This window comes from Diceros bicornis, chromosome 11, assembly GCF_020826845.1.
Source record: "Diceros bicornis minor isolate mBicDic1 chromosome 11, mDicBic1.mat.cur, whole genome shotgun sequence".
In the NCBI taxonomy this organism is placed as follows: domain Eukaryota; kingdom Metazoa; phylum Chordata; class Mammalia; order Perissodactyla; family Rhinocerotidae; genus Diceros; species Diceros bicornis.
Genome location: NC_080750.1, coordinates 42,690,035 through 42,702,528, shown reverse-complemented (window position 1 = coordinate 42,702,528; position 12,494 = coordinate 42,690,035). Strand labels below are relative to the sequence as shown.

At 41.7% G+C, this 12,494-nt stretch overlaps 1 long non-coding RNA gene across 1 annotated transcript in view; it reads right to left on the bottom strand.

Annotated features, from left to right (window-relative positions):
- Window positions 1-9,453, bottom strand: part of LOC131411410 (uncharacterized) — a 29,986-nt gene extending 20,533 nt beyond the window's left edge. The window contains exons 1-3 of the long non-coding RNA XR_009221551.1: window positions 9,376-9,453; window positions 5,853-5,916; window positions 2,399-2,499 (exon numbers count right to left, since the gene is read on the bottom strand). This is a non-coding gene — a long non-coding RNA (uncharacterized LOC131411410). The remainder of the gene's footprint in view (window positions 1-2,398; window positions 2,500-5,852; window positions 5,917-9,375) is intronic.
- Between the last annotated feature and the right edge of the window lie 3,041 nt (window positions 9,454-12,494).

Genomic DNA, 12,494 nt, shown 5'->3' with positions numbered 1-12,494 from the left:
TCCACCATTCCTCCTCCTTCCAGGGGTGCCCTAAAGCTCAACCCTACTCTCCTTTCTATCTATTCTCACAGAAATCCTTCCCAACAATAGCTTCAACTGTAACTTCTATTGAACGAAACTCCCGCCCTCAGACCTGTTTCTCCTTCCACCCTCTCCTCTAAGAAGCGCTAGTTTCTTGGACTTTTTTTGACTGTGGCGTCTAGCTCTACGTTTGCCACATAGCAAGAGCAGTATAAACCCTTGTGGATTAAGTGACATTTTGATTCCAAAATGAAAGATAATATACAAATAAAAAATTTACCACCAATACCTGGGGTATGCAAGAAGTTTTGGTAAGTCTGACATCTTGCTTTCCTTTTGCCTCTTTTTCTGGGTGACTGATTTTTTAAAAGGAGATATAGCTCCTCCTAGTGGATAATAATGATATTTTAAAAAACAGACCCTCCTAAATCAGGTGAATTCTGAAATGCATCAACAATAAAACTACAGAGTACATAACAATTACATCCAAACTATTAATTATTAAAAGCTCTTCATCTTAAAGATCTGCATCTCAAATATCTTAAATAACAATATACTCTAAGAGATTTATCCTTAAGCAGAAATACATTTTCAGTACTGCCACTTGAAGTTACCTCAGTACCCAATTGCAAAAGACTTTCTTTGTTAGGCCGATAAATCACAGCACTATGATAATGAGGCCAGTCTTGGATTTGGTTCAAGTATGGTGGGCAACTTTTATGGGTCCCATAGCCACAAGTCTCACCCTGACTCCAGGGAGCCATCTTAATAAGATTTGCCCTGAGCCACAGAAGACCCAGGGTGAGAGAGAGCAAAGCAGTACACTTCTACCTCTCTGACTGGAAATCAACCCAAACATGCTGAGGGGTTAACAGTGGCTATATTTTTAAATATTCTTTCACCTAACGGCAACTGCCTTCTTTCCTCAGAACCACATCAAGGTAGCTAATAAAGCCCTTTTAAGTGTTCATTGAGTTATTTAATTATTTACTTTTAGTGACTACGTTTATATATACTATGTACATACAAATCCGCTCATTCTTCAAATTTGACATGCCACTGAATACAGGACATTAAGATGATTTAATGGCAAACATTTTTCAGATTACCTTTTTGGTGAATGTCCTTTATATATGGAGCCATAGCAGTCTGTACAAAATCAGGAACATAGCCCAAGTCCTCAAATATAAAAATAAACGTGTTATCCACTATAAAATGTATTTAGTCAACTCAAAGGTAGCAGACTAATCAATCTTTAAATACTTGCAAGGCCACATTAAACATTAAGTAATTGTAATATTTATGTTGTTTGAAAAGAACTAATCCCACGTGAATTTGAAAATATAATCCATCACTGGAAAGTTCTAACATTAGGTTCAAAATAAACCGAACTTTTGTTATTACCAAAGTGATGAAATCAGGATAATAATTTAAAAAAATAATCACTCTTCTCTTGTGATCTATCAGCAGTTTTAACTCCAAAATTTTATTAAAACCTAAAATTCCTAACACCATACATGCCCTGAGCATTCATGATTAAAATCGTACACTAATTCTCAGGAGAAGCCAATGATTTCACATTTAGTTGACAGATTTAGAAATAGTTGTGGGAAACCAAAGGGGTAGATTGGAGTAAGAGTTACACGGGGGACGTAGTTATTCAGAAGTACCTCATTTTTGGTCAAACTGTAGTTTAAAGCACAAACTAGATAATTAGTTACGTTACTAAGGGTTCATTTTTTTATTAATTTACCAGGTAAAAGCAGCTTCTTACACTAACTAAACATCACAAAGTTGATGACACAGCTGTACTAAGACTTTTACGTATTCTCTAACAAGCTAAATAATTTGAATGGTTCTCTTGTCTAAATGGAATTTCTGCTGGGATATTTCATGACTCAGGCCAATTTCTAGGCCTCACATATTAAAATAAGAAAATTTAATCCACTGGAACTAACAGAAGTATTTCAAAGTTAGAACTAAGACATTTATCACATACTATATATGAGAGCATAAGCAATTTTCCATGTTAATAAAACTTTTCATAAATATAATTTTACTGGCTACATAAGATTTCATTGCCTGGATCTCATTTATCTACCATTTCCTTATTGTTGGGCAGTTAGGCCTTTAGTTTTTTTCTTTATATTACAAATAAGGCTACATTATCCATTTCTGTGAGCAAGTTAGCTGTATTTCCTTAAGATAATCTGACTTAAGTGATAGTAAATAACCAAAGGACTTACAGTTTTTTCTAATAATAAGATTTAACATTTTAAAATTTTACAATAAGCCATTTACATAAACATTGTCTTGTATAATTATCCTTTAAGGTATGGTTACATGGTCATTGAAATGACTACAATAATTAACTTACAGAAGATTTCAGTTTTGCAGTAGTGAGCAGGCATATGGTTATCTCTGAGAGATAATCAAAAACAAAATAATCCAGCTTCTCTCCATACAGTAGCTGAGGAACTAGAAGTAAAGCACAAAGTGTAATTTATTTTTTTTAATTTAAGTTTAACAATAATTTAATCAAATTGAAAAAAAATGTATGAGTAAAATCTCATTTCTTTTACATTATCCAAATACAGAAGTTGTGTATACATACTTATGCACTTTGGGGGTATGCCCCTGGGAACCCTTTCTGTCTTAGTGAGTTTTTTGTCACTGTACTTTACATTCAAGCACTGCCATATTGGGGTGATAATCCACACACTTCACCAAGCTGACTAAAGGAAAAGTAAGTTATTAGAGGGTAAGAGAAAAGATAAGAAAATAGAAAAATATCTATAGCAATGGTAGGGGATTTCCTTATTCTCAGTGCTCTCCAGAAATTATTTCCTTCAAATGGCAAGGATCTCTTTGTAAAAGAAATTATATATTTCCAATTCATCAGGTGTAAAATCTTCATCGCTATTTCAAGCTCATACTTCAATTCAGGCAAAAATCAACTCTGCCCCTCACAGCTTTCCGTATGATGTAAATATGAGAAGTCAAGGGCAACGCTTGCTCTTACTAAGCCTCTAATTTCCCTCCTTCCATCATTCTAAAATAATTCATTGTCTTCAAGTTACTCCCTCATTAAAAACCTCATTCAAAGGCAATTCCCAAAGTACAAAACAAGGGACAAAGAAGTATAAAGAAAACTACTATCTACTATCATAAGACATTTTTTCCTCCTAAACAGTGGTATGATTAAAGGCAGGAGCTTTGTCTTAATGTGGCGTCCCTAGTCTCCAGCATTGTACCTGATGGGCACTTAGCAAAAGCTGGTTGAATTAATGGTTGACTGACTAAGAGAGTATATTTCAAAACCATTCTTCTTCTCAAAGGTTTCTTCACATCATATCTCTCATTTTTCATAAGCCATCATGGCATACCCAAGGATTAGTTAAGCCTCTAATTTCTTATGAACTGCCATAGAATCCTTTATTCTGACATGTTGAAATCCCTAAAAACTACTGTAAAGAGTCCATGTAAAGGCTTTTCACAGGTGGAAACATTTTCCACTAGGTCAGAGACGTTGGTTCAGCAAAGTCTTATGTAAATATATAAAATACATGCAGTGTTAGAGGTATTTCTTTATTAATGAGATAGTCATTTACACATTTTCCCCTGTATAACACAACTACAATACCCTGTAAGACAGATGGATGGCTTTTACAATCATAAAAGAGTAAACTCAGACATATGATTTACATATGAAAAACTTATTAAAATATGAGGAAAATTATTGAAAGATAAATTGTCCTATAATTAATTCTATGTTATTTCTCCAGGATACTTGAGCTCAGAAAGGTCAACAGAAACTACTTTGAGATGAGAAGCACCAACTGATGAAACGTCTGTCAACCTTCAATTAAGCCATCCTACAGACTGTACACAGAACAAAATCTTTTATCAGTGATTTCAGAGAAGGAAGAAAAATCTCACTTTGGGATTTCATGTCAAGATGTTTAGTAAAAGTGCAACACTCAAACAGGCACAACAAGTGGATGTGTCTGTGATCGTGAGAATATGGTGGTAAGGGAGAAAAAGCAGACAAGAACAAATGGACGCCACCAAAATCAGACAAAGCCCACTTTGTGGTGATGGATAATTCAAATGACCACCATAGGCTTCAGGGACAATGTAAAATTCAAGAGGGAGATGTAAACTGCATTGCAAATTAGTTTAATGCATTTTTAAATGTTTCCATGTTCAGACTCTTAAATCATATCTGCCAGCATTTCAATGGTCCAGAAGCAAATAGGGTGGTTCATGAAATCTGCATCCTTGAGAAAAGGTATCTGAACAAGTGTAAGACACAGTGAAAAATTTCAAGAACTGGCTGTCAGTCTGCCTTCTCTTCAGTGTATGATAACCTGCAAGCAGCCCAAAGGGAAGGGGCAAGGAGACAGAAGCAGCAGAGGCCCAGCAAGACCCTCTCCCAAGGGCTGCAAGGCTCCCTCACTGAAGTCACCCTCTGTGGAGATGGAGTCCAAGGGTCGGAGTTTGATCCGACTTTACCCCACCCTAACTGTCGGGCTGAGGGATACTGAAGAATTGATTAAACGAACTTGTTTGTTATACTGTGTTAATCAGAACTTTAAAAAAAAGTAAATAGAGATGAGAAGATAATAGAAATAATCATTTTAAAGTATTTCTCTATGGTTTATATTTACAAAAAGTTCTTATTCCTTCTTGAGAGCCCTGTATTTTTTAAAAGTAAACAATGTGTTGAATTTGGTATAAATCTGGAGTTAAAACAAAGACAGACCAACAGAAACTATCTTGTTTCAGGAAATAGGTTGTATTCTGTTTTGTATAGGCCCACTACAGTGCCCAAGAAATATTTATTGACAAGTAAATGTTAAACTAAAACAATTCAAATTATGTGGCTATACCAGAACTCCTGATGAATAAATATAAGCCTAATAGATATTCTTGAAGAATAAACCTAAGTACAATTGGTAAGTAACTGGTATACAGTGTGTGAGAGGCACTGTGCCAGAAGGATGAATAAAATCTGGTCTGAGTCCTGGGACCGCTTCCAAGGCCTGTCTATTTTATTAGAAAATAAAGGCATTTACTGGCCACAGCCAACTCTTCATTGAAGAAGTCCTTTCCTCAAGTGTAATGCCCCATGGTCATGCACACCTTTCTCCTCTCCAGGTCTAGGACAACTCTACCCTGGATGAACCCTCACATGTTGGGACCATCTCCTTCTCACCACTGTGTGGTGCACTCTGCTCTTTGGCTCAGGAACCCAGCCTTGTTTAGTGGCCAGGGAGGCGGGGCTGCCCGGGAACGGGGCAGTTTTTGAAGTCTTTCTGAGCCTGCATGATTACTGAGGAAGGGGTTGCAGACCAGGGAAAGAGTACCTCACAACCAAAGCAGCACTGCTTGGGAATCCCCAGGGAAGATCTGAAGCTGCCTCCCTTTATCTAACAGTCCTGTACTCTATGATTCTTAAATCTCCACCCATAAGAATACAGAACTGGGTCTGGGTCTCAGGGCCCCCCCACCTCACAACCCTCAGTGCCCTAGAGGCTTCAAAACTAACAGAGTCTCAAGAATATGGCCTACACCTTGGAGTTTTAAGAAAAAACTAATTCAAGATGAAAAATACATCAGTACGCTGTCTGGCGTCTTGCTGTCCTCAAACTCCAGCTGGAGCTGACTTCCTTCTTGTCCTCAAACAGCCTGTATTGTATACACCTTGTAAAACTGGCCTAGACTATAACAAGAGATTGTGAGTTTCCCAAGGATAAGGACATGTCATATTCTGCTTTGAATCGCTAGAGCCAAGCATTGTATGCTGAACTAAAATAAATAGTACTCACCCAGCAGAAACATGCTGAAGCAATGGCAACCAACAGCTTTTCACCAGCTAATTACCTGGGTTACCTGTGAGTGAGTTAAGTGGCTGAATCAGTGCACAGGTTTTTGTGACAGACTGAGATAACAAGAATATATACTGCCTTCTTAGGCATAGCAGGGCCAAAGGCTAAGAGAAAATTACGCAGAATAATGGGATTTCAGACGATTGGTTCCATTAGAATCTACAGATATGAGGTATAGATGCCACTAATTATTCACTTTTTTATTTGCACTATGCTATGAACTCAGAAACCATTCACCCTGAAATGTTTAATACGGTACATTGCATCAATAGTCCTCAGTAATATTAGTGCTCCACGTATAGATGTAGCTTTCTGGCTTACAAAGCACATTCACACATAAATTCTCAAAGCTGCCCATTTTTCAGCCTCCTTATAGTTAAATGCTTTATGTATGTTTATGTTTCACCTTACACTCACAATAAACCTATATTATGCCCATCCCACAAATGCAGAAAATGGACGTTCTGAGCAGTTCACAGTACTAGCGAGCGTGTAACCAGGATTCAAAACCAGGTTTGTCTAATAGTAAAGCGAAGGTTCTTTGTAGTATACAAAGTGGCCTCACAATGTGATCCTCACTTTAGCCCTGTGATATAAAAGTTACAAATATCATTTTTCAAACTCATTCATTCAATAAAGATGTGCTGATAACCTTACATGCTGATGGTCTGAATGTTTGTGTCTCCAGCAAAATTCATATGTTAAAATCCTAATGCCTGATGTTACGGTATTAGGAGGTGGGGCCTTTGGGAGGTGCTTAGGTCATGGATGGGATTAGTGCCTTTATAAAGAGACCCCCCCAGAGCTCCCTAGTCCCCTGCCAACACGTGAGGAAGACTGAGACCTGAAAGAGGGCCTCATCCGACCACACTGGTAGCCTGGTCTCAGACTTCCAGCCTATACAACTGTGAGAAATAAATTTCTGTTGTTTATAAGCTACCCAGTCTCTTGGATTTTGTGATAGCAGCCCAAAGGGACTAAGACACACAGCAAGCACTGTTCCAGGCACTGAAGACCCTGCATCAATCAAAACTGTGAAAATCTCTGCCCTCTTTGGAGTTTACATTCCGGGGAGGGGGTGGGCAGGGGGAAAAAAAAAAAACCAACAAATATTGTCAGCTGGCAAGTGCTGTGGATAAAGATAAAGCAAGGTAAGGGGTTAGGATATACCAAGAGGGATCAGGTAGAATTGCAGCTATTAGATGTGGAGTGGTCAAGGGTAGGTATCTTTGATAATATTTGAAGGAACAGAAACCTAAAGGAAATGAAGGAGGCAGCCATGGTTTTTCTGGGGAAAGAGTGTTCCAGACGGAGGGACCAGTAAGTGCAGAGTCCTCAAGACAAGGATGTGCTTGGCATATTGGAGTGATAGCTCCAATGGTCAACGTGCCAGCAGTGATGGTGAGCGGGGGGGGGGGGGGGGCGGAGAAAGAGATGAGGCCGGAAAAGAAGCTGAGACTAAAGCACATAGTTTTTAGGTCACTGTAAGGTCTTCATATTTTACTCTGAATGAGATAAACCACAGGACAGTTTTCATCCAATACAGGACATGACTGACTTGCACAATTACCCTTGCAGCTATGAGGAGAACTGCAGCAGGGCAAGAGGAGAATCAGGGAGACTAGGTAGAAGGCTATTGCTTAGTCCAATTAGAGAGACCATGGTTTAGACGAGGGTGGTGGTGGAAGACAAGTTTAACTGCAAGGGTTTTGACCCAAGCATGGAAAGATAGGGTTGCCATTTACTGAGATGGACAAGACTGGAGGAGAAGCAGATTTAGGAGTGAAGAGCAGGAGTTCAGCTTTAAACATGTTGTTTCTGAGATGCCTTTACAGAAGATGTCAAGGAGGCAGCTGGATACCTGAATATGGATTTTAGAGGAGGACAAGTCCATGTTGGAGGCATAAATGCAGGAGTCTATCGAGGTATTGATGCTGAACATCATAGGTGAAAGCACCTACACAGTGAGCCAGAGAAGAGGCCTGGGACACTCCAGATTTTAGTGTTTAGAGATGAGGGGGAGCCAGTCAAGGATACTGAGAAGGAGTGGGCAGGGAGGAAGGAGGAAAAGTTTAGGAGACTTCAAGAAGAAAGCATTTTAAGGAGAGAGTAATCGATTTGGTCCAATACCATGATAAGTCATGGAAGATGAAGGCCAAGATTGATCGCTGACTTTAGAAGTCATTGGCCAACGGATGGAGATTATTAGCCCAGCTTCACTGAAAGGAGACAACCAAGGTTCTGAGGGATTAAATAAATTGAACCAAGGTTACATTGCCAATTAGCAGCAGAACAGGGCCCAGAACCAAACACTGAACACAGGTCTTCAGAAGTTAGCCATGTTTCTTGGATCCCACCACCAGGCTCTTCTTCAATAACATATTATGTCATCCTTCCCATGGTAACTGCGATTCATTAGGGGGACTCTAAAAGAATATTAAGACTGTAAACAAAAAGGAATAAACATCAGTAGGAGAATTTCAGGGCACAATGACAATCAGAAAATGGTTTGGTATTTCATGACACAGACGACGGCCCTCAAATCAATGAAATAGGCAGACACTGCAACCAGGGCACGCCCAGGTGTCAAAACACACTTCAATACAAAGAAATGATTACATCTCCTCAAAATGAATTCTCCGTTCATTGTATGTTGCTAGATGATTTCCATATAAATATATAAATAAATACCCCCAACATTACATGTTGCGACTGCTAAGAGTCAGGGCTTGAATAATGGTGATCTGATTCCCCATCTCCTTCCCCTCGCTTGATTTCTTTATCAAGGTGCCCAAAAAGGGGGAAAGGGAAGATATAATTTTACTTTAGATTTTACTAAATCAAACAAATTTTAGGAGGCCAAAGGCACAAGAAAGCCCTAAACCATTCAGATATAAAAGCTCCAGTTTTAACAGACCTTACTCCTCCCTTCAAACACACAACCACTAACAACCGAAGAGGCTCGATCCTTTAAGAAGTCCACTCTGCTGAACGATTTTGCAGACCAGGAAGTGAAGATTTCCAAAAGGAGGAAGAGCCAGGGATGGATGAAAAGGAGATGGACAAGGCTCAGAACAGTCAAGTTACTCAGCACGGGGCGGGGAAGGCTGGAGTGACTGTCACGGGACAGGGAAATGGAGGGAGTCAGGCACTTTTCCAGGGAGAGGTTGAGCGAGGGCAGGCACACGGCAAACTCTCCCTCTGGAGCGGGGAAAGATCGGTGCAAAGCTGGGACGCGTGGCGGAGAAGAGCTTAGTTGTGTGCTCTCAACTTTCCAGAGTCGAAGTGCATTGCTCCGACTCTGGTCCTCACACCTCATGTCTCCCTCCAGGGCTGCAGCGAACTCCTCGCGCCTCCCTTCCTGCCTGTCCTTCCCGGGATGCCGGGCAGAAAGGAGCGCGGGGTGGACAAGGTCCGGGGCGCAGTGGGGGTGAGCGCGGGGCGCAGGCGGCCGCTGAATTACCTGATACCGCCGTGTCTCCCCAGAAGGCGGAGGGCGCAGCGCTCCCACACGGGCCGGCCGTCCCGGCCCGGCTGCCGCTCGTCCAGGGCTCTGCGCCTGAGGCGGCCGCCCGCGGAACCGAAGAGTCGCTCGCAGCAGGTGCAGCGCCCCCGCACTGCTCCAGGCTGCGCCGCGGGAAGCAGAGAGCCCGGCCGCCCGCGCTGGCTCGCTCGGCGGCTGGGCGGGGTGACCGCCCCCCCCCGCGCGCCCCCTGCTGGCCAGACCTTACCTGTGCGCCGAGCCCCGGGTCTGAGGTCACCAGTTCCTGCCACCCTGCGCTTCAGTAATTTCAACAACCATGACCACAAAACATAGTTTAGGGCTACTGGCTCAGCTTCTTTCCTCTGTTTTTGGAGTTAGGGCCAAAGATTTAAAGATCCTCCCCGCGCTTCCCGTTCCCTTCCAAATTCTGAGTTTAAGAATGAAAAAGCCAACAAGATAAAGATATAGGAGCCCGCAAATTCTCTTCCAAGGAGCTTGAGAGTTTTATCTAAGCCAGCTCTGTTTCTCCAGCCAGGTCCGTGAAGAACCTGGTTTGCCTATAGTTTTAAATACCCTGTGAGCAAGGCGTGCTGGGGAAACTGAGGATCATTGCAAATATTCTTTCCTGGGTACTGAGAGGGATGCAAAAGAAGTACGCACAGGGAGTTTACAGTCTAGTTTATTTTTAGTTTGTAAAGAAAGGGGAGCTAGTCTCCTTTTTTACACTTAGTCTTTGAGTCATTTTTGTTTCCATTTATGCACTTATCTTTCTTTCAAGTCCCATGGGGCCCTGGCTCTTTTCCTAGACCGAATTTAGCAAAGCATGGGTTAGAAGAAGTAAAATTTTAGAACAAAAGGAAGAAGACAGAAACCAGGCCTTCCATCTTTATAGGATGGTTAATAAAGATTATAGATGATCTGGACAGTTATGTGTCTAATAATAAAATAGTTAAAATTTATTGAATTCTTACTATTGACTAGCAACCGTTCTTAAGAGCTTTATTTATAATAATAATAAAAATAAGCTCTTATAAGATGCTTTAAATTTTTTACAGTTATTAATACATTAAATAAAACAATGTTATGAGATGGATAATATAATTATCCCCATTTTACAGTTGAGGAAACTGAGACCTTTCCCAAGTAGGTAACTTTCCCAAGGTCGCACAGCTAGAATTAAGTTATAAAGCTGGAGTTTGAACCCACGCAGTCTGGCTCCAAAGTCCATACTCTCAGCTCTCATGTTATACTGCCTGGGTTAGAAAAAAATTAACAAAGATCTCATTTATTCCTCACAACAAACCTACAAGGTGGGTACTGTTATTTTCTCCATCTTACACACAAGGAAACTTAGGCACAGAGAGGTTACGTCGTTGTCCGGATCACAGAACTAGTAAGTGGTACAGGCAAGACTGGAACTGTCAGTCTGATCCGTAACCAACCATGGGAGGGGACATGCTATCTTCATACATTCAACCACACAGAGGGAGGAGGAATTGCCTGGAAAGTGTCTGAGGCTTTCATAAGCTTCAAATACTGAGCCCCTGGGCTTTAGGCTCAGTCCCTCAGCGTCCTTTCTCAGGCCCAGTGCTGGCTGGACTGTCTCTCCAGGTAGCTCCACCATTCCCGCACTCCACTAGCGATGCCAAGAAGGTAAGGGCCCCTGACCAAATTCAGAGCCAGACCGGGGTCCAGCCATTTTGCCTACAGCTAGGACAATGCTTCTGTGAGGAGGGCATAGCATGCTCAAAGCACCTACACACTGGGAGCTTTCATCCCTTTTGTGGCCAGGCCTCCAGGACACTTTGGGAAGGAGCAGCAGGGGCACCAGTACCACCAAGGCCTCTTTGCCCCTATTTGGGAAACAGTCTTGCTTTCAGAAGAGGAGCAAGAGCAGTCAAAGAGGAGGCACAGAGATATGTAAGACATGGCCATGTGAACAACTCAAGTTATCTCAGTTTACGAAGTTCATTTCTTTCTCCCTTGCGGAGGCAAGGCTGGTCTTGCCTGATGTAACGAGTTAGAGGAATTCTGGGGCTGATCAAGGAAAAAGACACGACCATGAGGTGGGTGGGAGTAGCGCACAGAACAACAAGCTTTATTTGGGCAACATTTTGACAGGTTTGCAAGCAGGAGGTGGAGAGGGAAGTCCCACACAGCATGAGTCCATCCAGAGGCTATGGCGGCAGGGGGCCACTACTCAGAAGGATAAGAGGTCAAGGGAACTTCCGGGGGAGAGGGAGATGGGAAAGGAGACTTACGTGTCGAGGGGAGGTGGCCCAGTGGCCCCTCTGGAAGTCTCTGGATCAGTGAGCTCCACAGGGCAGCAGCAGAGTGGAGTCTTTAATAGCTACAAAGTTTGTCTTATCTATGGCTAGAAGATGTTGGATGCAGTTTCTCAGGATATGCAAAACAGGCTGGTTCTAAATAGCTAAAAATATGCTCATTTGGGGCTGTATTTACAACAATCAAATGTTCTAATTATGAGAATTTGGCTTTGGTGCCCAGAGGCTTTTGAGTTCATGGGTCCTAGCCTGTTGTGAAGAAATCAGCAACCGAGGGACCAAAATACGGGGGCCATCTTTGGCTTATTTATCTAATCCTAAGACCCAGTAGGAAGTACAACCAAACGCACCCAGAATCCACAGCTCCACCAGGCCCAGGCTGATGCCCAAGTCTCTCCCAGGCATGTTGCACACCCACATTCTGAGTTCAGGGTTCTGACCTGAGAACCCACCTTGAAAGCTGGTGATTGACACTGGCTGCTGATTGATTCCTACCTTACCATCCCTTCATCAGCACAAAAGCAGAGAAATCTAACATTCAGGCAACAAATCATATACATAGAAAAAGAATGGATAGGAGGATATTTTATTTTATTTTATTTTATTTTTTAATTTTTAGTTTATTGCAGTAACATTGGTTTATAACATTGTAAAAATTTCAGGTGTACATCATTGTACTTCTATTTCTGCATGGACTACATCATGTTCACCACCAAAATACTAATTACAACCCATCATCACACACATGTACCGAATTATCCCTTTCACCCTCCTCCCTCCCCCCTTCCCCTCTGGTAACCACCAATCCAATCT